The 6,559-nt window shown below is 53.7% G+C and overlaps 1 long non-coding RNA gene across 1 annotated transcript; it reads left to right on the forward strand.

Moving 5' to 3' along the window:
- The first annotated feature begins 378 nt into the window (after positions 1–378).
- On the forward strand, positions 379–6,278 carry LOC140850602 (uncharacterized). Its single transcript, XR_012133543.1, has 3 exons — positions 379–444; positions 4,668–4,768; positions 6,187–6,278. It is a non-coding gene; the product is annotated as an uncharacterized lncRNA (long non-coding RNA).
- The last annotated feature ends 281 nt before the right edge of the window (positions 6,279–6,559 follow it).

Below are 6,559 nucleotides of genomic sequence, written 5' to 3' on the forward strand. Positions count from 1 at the left end.
TCATCACATCATTCTCCTCTCTCTGGACTGTGAATATCCAACAGGGAAGTCAGTTTGCACCTATTTGGGGGATTTTTTTCCCTATTTAATCCTAAACATCCCACACCCCAGACACAAATCCTTTCCCTTAATCATACTTAGCATTTAGTTTTCATTATAACCTCCAACAAAGGGATAATAATGTTCAGAAGGTCGTAGTTAATCTGACAATTGAGTCAGCAGCATGGTGCCTGGTGCAAGGTAGGTCCTCTGAAGAAAGCAGAGAATAGAAGCTGACATCTGCCAAAGGGTGGGGTCTGCTTGCCAGGAGCTGCAAGAGGGGAGACAGGGATATGGGGACATGTCCATTCACATTATTTGCATGTAAATTTCTTCTAGAAACAGAAGCTACCTCTGTGGAAGATACCACCATTACCTGGCCAGGACTACAGATCAATAATCTGGGTGAGTAAGTGAAAAGCTCAGGGAACAGTGGTCAGTTTTGCCACCATGGCTTGTCCAGTGTGGGGAATGCCTCCTCTGGTGGAGCTGCTCATGCCTGTTCTGGGAGGGCTCAGGGCTTCCTCTGCACCCACCTGTGTGGATGGTCCCCTGAGGGGCTCAGTGATCCCCTGTCACCCAGGCTCTACCAAGGAGGGCAGGATGCAGTCAGTGATGGGCCCCAGGGATGGTACCTTTGGCCCAGTCAGCCTTTCATGGCCAAGCCAGCATACTCTGTCATAAAAAAGAGTTTGGAAGGTGACAAGAAGCAGCCAGCCTGGCCACTTAGCCCATGGCCATGAGGGCATCTGGGCCATCAGGGCTCCTCCTGGCCTGCTCAGCCTTCATTGCAGAGGTTGACCTCATCTTGCCTGGGGTGGGCTCTCCTGTCCCATGCTCCCTTCTATATGGTGTCCTGAATGCCTATTCATCAAAGCCATTACAACAAGGTCCACTGTTGGGTTGCAGTTTCAGCCAAGTGCGTGCACTGTGCTGTCTGGGTTGGTGGTCACTGTCTGCCCTTTCTGTGCTTTAGGGATGTCTTTGTTGATATCAGCTTGAATAATGGCATCAACTACATCAAAACCAATTTAAAAATCAGCAGGAAGAACTGTAAAACTTCTGGAGTAAGACCTCAGCCTCCCTCTGGGACTATACTCATTCCATTCACTGGAGGGAGAGACACACTGGGAGTGAAAATGCAGGAAAATGTCCAGGGCAGGCCCAGCAAGAAGCTTGTGCAGCTGGGCACCTGTGCAGCACCTCAAAGCCACTACAGCCCCTTAGCCCTTCCCTGGGGAGTGGTGACCCCACTCAGGCTTGGGAAGTGCCCTGGAAGTACCTCTGCAAAAGTGTCTGGGGCCTTGCTGCTCCTCTGCTCTGCTGCCAGCCAAGGATCCCTGAAGGCACATGGCACTGACCATTTGGAGCTCTAAGCAGACTCCAGAACAATGCTGAGACCTCTGACTCCCACCTTTCCACCTCCCTGGCCTGGTTCTAGTGGTGGGGAATTCAGAGCTCCATCTGGGTCTGGCTTGGATGAGGGGTGGAGACTGGAGGCTGTGTGCAGGGAGCCAGGGTCCAGGCCCTCGAAACTGGGGTTCCAGATCCAGCGGCCTTCCCTGGAGGCTGGGACCAGCTGTGGCCCTGCACAGTCAGGGTGAGTTTCAACTGCACTGGTACCCCAGCTGTGAGTACAGCCCTGCACTCAGTTGTGACCATCACAGCCCCTGCCCCCAAGCCTGCTGAGGAAGTACTGTCTGACATCTTGCAGGTGCCCTCAGCCTCTCTCTGCCTTCCTCCCTTCTCCTCAGCTGCTTTTCTCTCTGCCAACTCCCTCTGACCTGCTCAGGAAGGTTCCCTCCTTCACTTGGTAGGGAGGCTGTCAGGGCTGTGGGGAGGGCTGGGCCTCAGCTCAGAGAGAGGCACCTGGGAATGAAGGTGCTGCTCCCCAGGTGCCCATTTCTCAGAGCTGCACATCATCCAGACATGTAGCCCAGGGCAGCATGACATGGGCCACAGGATCAGGCTACAGAAGAGGTGTGCTGGGAGGAGGGACACCCATGGCTAATGCCACCACCACTGTGCCCAGTAGCATCTTGTGAGGCTTCCAACAGCACTGACACTACTGTGCATGTCTGTTTATACTTGTTCCTGAATGTCCACTCACAGATCAGCAGGCAGAACTGACCCATTTGCCTATCATGAGTCCCACCCGGTTGACAACTGCCCTTTAACAGGCACATTCAGAAAAGAACTCAGGAGCCAACTGGTGTCTACTCCCAGCACAGTGGCTTCTCCCCCAGCCATGACCTGGCCTCTCCTTCCCTCTGCCCTGTCTCCTGGGCACTGAATCTCTCATCCTGTCCCTCTCCCACTTCTCTGAAGCATCTCACTTGGTTTACCAGTTCAGGACTTGCAGCACCTGAGTGCACAGATGCAGTGAGCTTCTCCTTGGCTATGAATAACAACAGGACAGTAGTCACAGGCCTTCTCTGTACTAGGATGGGCTATGAACTCTAAATCTCACAGGTGTCCATTCATTTGTTCCCACGGGTGTGGGATTGTGGGCTCAGAGGGGCTGAACAGCTTTGTGGAAGAATGCAGGGTGGGTGAGGTTATGAGGAGATAGACCCAGGGTACTGCACTGATCCTGCAATCCCCCTTCATCCCAGCCCTAGCAGCACCCCCTGCAGCCCCCTGGGTGGCTTAGCTGATGTGCTCCTCACCAGGCCCCTGTGCTGTCAGCCCAGGCGTGCAGTGGGTCTGCCTGTGGCCCAGCACGGAGGATGCCAGACTCCCTGACAGGACTCTGGGACAGAGCCTCTGAGCAGTGTCCATGGCCCAGAGCTCCTGGGGTAACATCCTCTGCCTCCTAGTCCAGCCGTGGCCTCCCAGAGTGGGGCAGTCAGAACAGCACAAAAACAGATGGACGGGGAGACAGTGGGAGATGCTGGGTGGGTGGTGGGATTCTGGGAGAAGCACACATAGGTCCACCCCAAGACCCTGCCTCCTGTGCTTACTGCATGCAAAGCCTGAGCAAGTGACTACAGAGCCCATGACTGTCCCACCACCTTCATGGCCTAGAATCCCTTCCTTGTATGTACTTATAATCTTCCCAGTTATTTTTGTATTGGTGCATGGCCTCATATGGTACTTCAAGGTGAGTGACCTCTCAAAACACAGCCCTGTGGCCCAGGCCCTCCCCAGCCCCCCAAAGTATTGGGACTCCTGGCTGTCCCAGGATCCCACCTGTGGGAAGGTTCCCATCAGTTCCGAGGTCATCACTTGAGCACATCACGGAGGCTCAGAGCTGTCCTCCCATTCCTGGGCCCACAGCCTGGCTTCTAAGGGGTTTTGTGCTTCAGGCTCACCTCAAGTAGGGGACCTGTGAGCTGCCCTATGATGAGAAGTGACCCCACACCTGGAGATAGGGCTGCCTCACAGCAGTCAGGTTTCTGAAGGACTCAGGAGGACAAAGGCCAGGGAGGGACCTCTAAGTGGAGGGGAAAAGAGATCCTACAGGGACGACAATGGCCCCAAAGGTACAATCAGGTGCCCAAGGATTCCTGTCATCTGGGGCAGCTGTGCCTTTAAAAATCAATGTGGCCTCTGCCCATCTCTAGAGCCTTGTCCTTCCTTCCAAGTCATTATTCAGGACCAGGTTGTCCTGGCCCCATGCTGGGCACAGGGGACAGAAACAAAGTGGCCCCATTCTTGCCATGGCAACTCCAGGTCTGGTGTCTGGACTGGCCTTGGTCCCTGGGGTACTGAGGGCAAAATATCACCATCATAACATGTGGCCAGTACCCTGCCTAATCAGAGCAATAGCAAAGGGCAGAGGCAGGCTCAATGGAGGATGAGCACAGAGGCCTGGCTAGCTGGGCTTTCAAGGACATGAGTGGGAGTGCTGTGGGAGTAAGGACCTCTGGAGTTGTGAAAGGGCAGCACCAACAAAATTCCAGCAATTCTATGGTCTGCAAAGTCAGGGCAGTGAGGACAGGAAGCCAGGGTGAGTGGTGGGCTTCCCTGAGAGCTGGGCACTGGCAGCCGTTCACGGAGTGGAGAGGAGAGGGAAGAGCAGGAAGGGAAGGGAGAGGAACTCTTTTATCTTCATAAGTCATGAAGGTTGCTGATGAAAACCACCTGGTAGGACACCTGTGTCAGGACCAGGTACCCTAGCCTGATTGTTTCCTTGTGGACACACAGGGAGGTGTGGACTCAGTTCAGACAGGTGGAGCCAGCGGGCCACACACCCACATGCAACGAGCACTCAGGTAGACACCCAACCGGGACACCCAAAGCCCTGTCTGTCCCTCTGTTGCAGAGCAGGGTCCCCTCCTGTGTGCATGGCTGAGCCAGAGCCCTCCACACCCTGACCGCCCTCCTAGAAGTCAGAGCCCCAGGACCAGGTTTCTCTAAGGAGAGCTACCTCCGGGAATGAAGGGGACATGATAAAATGTCTTGCCCTTTTGGGGAACAGCTACATTTGCACACTAAAAGGAGTTTGCTGACTTTTCACCTGGAGCACTCTCTCCTAAGGTACAGGGTGCTACTCCTTGGTCCTTGAGTTCTCCCAGCAAACATTTGCAGAGTAGCCAGTAAGGAACAGGTGCAGGGCAACAGATACAGGATCACTGCACCAGGAGCTGCCATGCAAGGAAGCAGACACTGTTTTCTCTTCCTAGGGCCCAGAGTCACTGGCACAGATGTGCCTCAGGATGATTTCATCATGTCGTGACACTGAAGAGAAGTTGAGAAAACAGGAAGTGAGAAGGGCCCCAGACAGGTGCTGATAACCCCAGGCTGGGCTGAGGGATGACAGGGGCAACTGGCTCATGCCCCACAGACATGGGCCCAGAAGGCATGGCTTCTGTGGTGATGAGTTTAGGGGTGCTGGGCTTTGATCACATGGCACCACAGTAAAAGCAGATGCCATCGTGGCCCCAAAGGCCTGGGAGACAGAAAAGGCATGAGGGCCCCATGTTCCCCCACCCTCAGGCTGGTCCCAGCCCCCAGGTCTCCCTCTTAGCATGGGCCCAGGCTTCTGGATGTGGGCAACTGCTGGACAGCTACCAGTCCATGGTTCCGGCAGAGCTTGTCATCCCCTCCAGCAAAGCTCGGGTGTCATTGCCCCTCGAGTGGATGAGTGAAAACAAACTGAATGACACAAGCTTGCACAGGTCAGAAAAAGCCGGGAAAGTTCTGTGCCAAGTTATTTCTGCCATTAACACTCCCAGAAATATGAAGGTCACCTGCTCTTTCTGCAGAAGTCCCCTCAGCAGAGTGAGGGAGAGAGCTAGCTGCAGGGTCCCTGTGACCCATTGAGAAGGGGTGATGGGTGCCTGGAGATGGGGATGAAGGAAACCTCCCCCAAGGACCAGGCCCCACCTGGTGAGGAGAAACAAATCCTGCAGGGCCAAGAGATGACAGGGATGGATGGGGGACCCAGTTGGCAGGTGTTGAGGAAGAAAGAGCCCCACAGTGTCTGTCAGGCTCTGCCACCTCCCTGATTCCACGTCTATTGTTGTCAGATCCATTAATTCCTCCTAAGCTTCCCATGGCAGCTGAGAGCCATCATCCTGCTCTCCATGCAGGCAGTGTGGGGCCTCAGGGAACCCAAAACACACCTGCCAGGGATAGAAGCCCCTTGCTGGGGATTGTTCCTGACATAGGGCCTGCCACATGCTTACACCTGTCAGGGCTCAGAGGGGCCTGAATCACAGGGTCCGGCAGCCATGGTGCCACCTGCCATTGGGTCCAGGACCACTTTCTGGTCTGTTCTCTGCCTTCCTTTGGTCCCCACCAAACTCCAGTGTCATGAACCTGCCCCCCTGAGCAGCACAAATGTCCTCTTGCCTTCTGTGTGTCCCTGAAATGCAGGCCCTGTTCCTCACCCTTCCAACTCCTGCCCCATACCCACCCCAGGTTTTCCCCTCATGTCCTTTCTGTGGTCGCTCTGTATTGCCTCCAACCTTTGACATTTTCCTCTAAATGTAGCCCATGACTCTCCACCAAAAATTCTGATTTGTTTCAAATTCCAAAACTTTTGGTGACTGATAGTAATCTCACCTCAAGTACACAAGGCTGACAGACCCCCTGCCCACGGTGGAGGCTGCAATGCAGGGATCAACAATGCCCTGGGGACAGAGCCGGTGTGGACTCCCCACTCTCAAGGCAATGACCATGCCTTACGTTTCCTCACAGCTGCCGGAGTCCAGCTTCAGCGGGGGTGGGGTGTGTGAAGCCTGAAAGGATGAGACGGAGTCGGCATGTGGAGAGACAGGACATGGAGTCAAATGGAGGTGGTCTCTCGACAAAGTGCTGATGAGACAGCTTTATTTATACTATTTTGCACAAGGATATGATTATTTTTTATTATTTTGATGATTAACTAGAATACACAGTTGGTTAATAAGTATAGGCAAGCTTTTCTCTTTCTTTTACTTTCTAATCTATTTATGGTTGGTCAAGCGTTAGACAGGTGATTGTTTTTCTGTTCTTTGACCAAAACTTTTCTCATTAACTTGTACTCTATTGTGTTTTACGTTTCTATGCAACACAGTTTCTAAGAAGTGCA

This window comes from Manis javanica, chromosome 7, assembly GCF_040802235.1.
Source record: "Manis javanica isolate MJ-LG chromosome 7, MJ_LKY, whole genome shotgun sequence".
Classification (NCBI taxonomy): domain Eukaryota; kingdom Metazoa; phylum Chordata; class Mammalia; order Pholidota; family Manidae; genus Manis; species Manis javanica.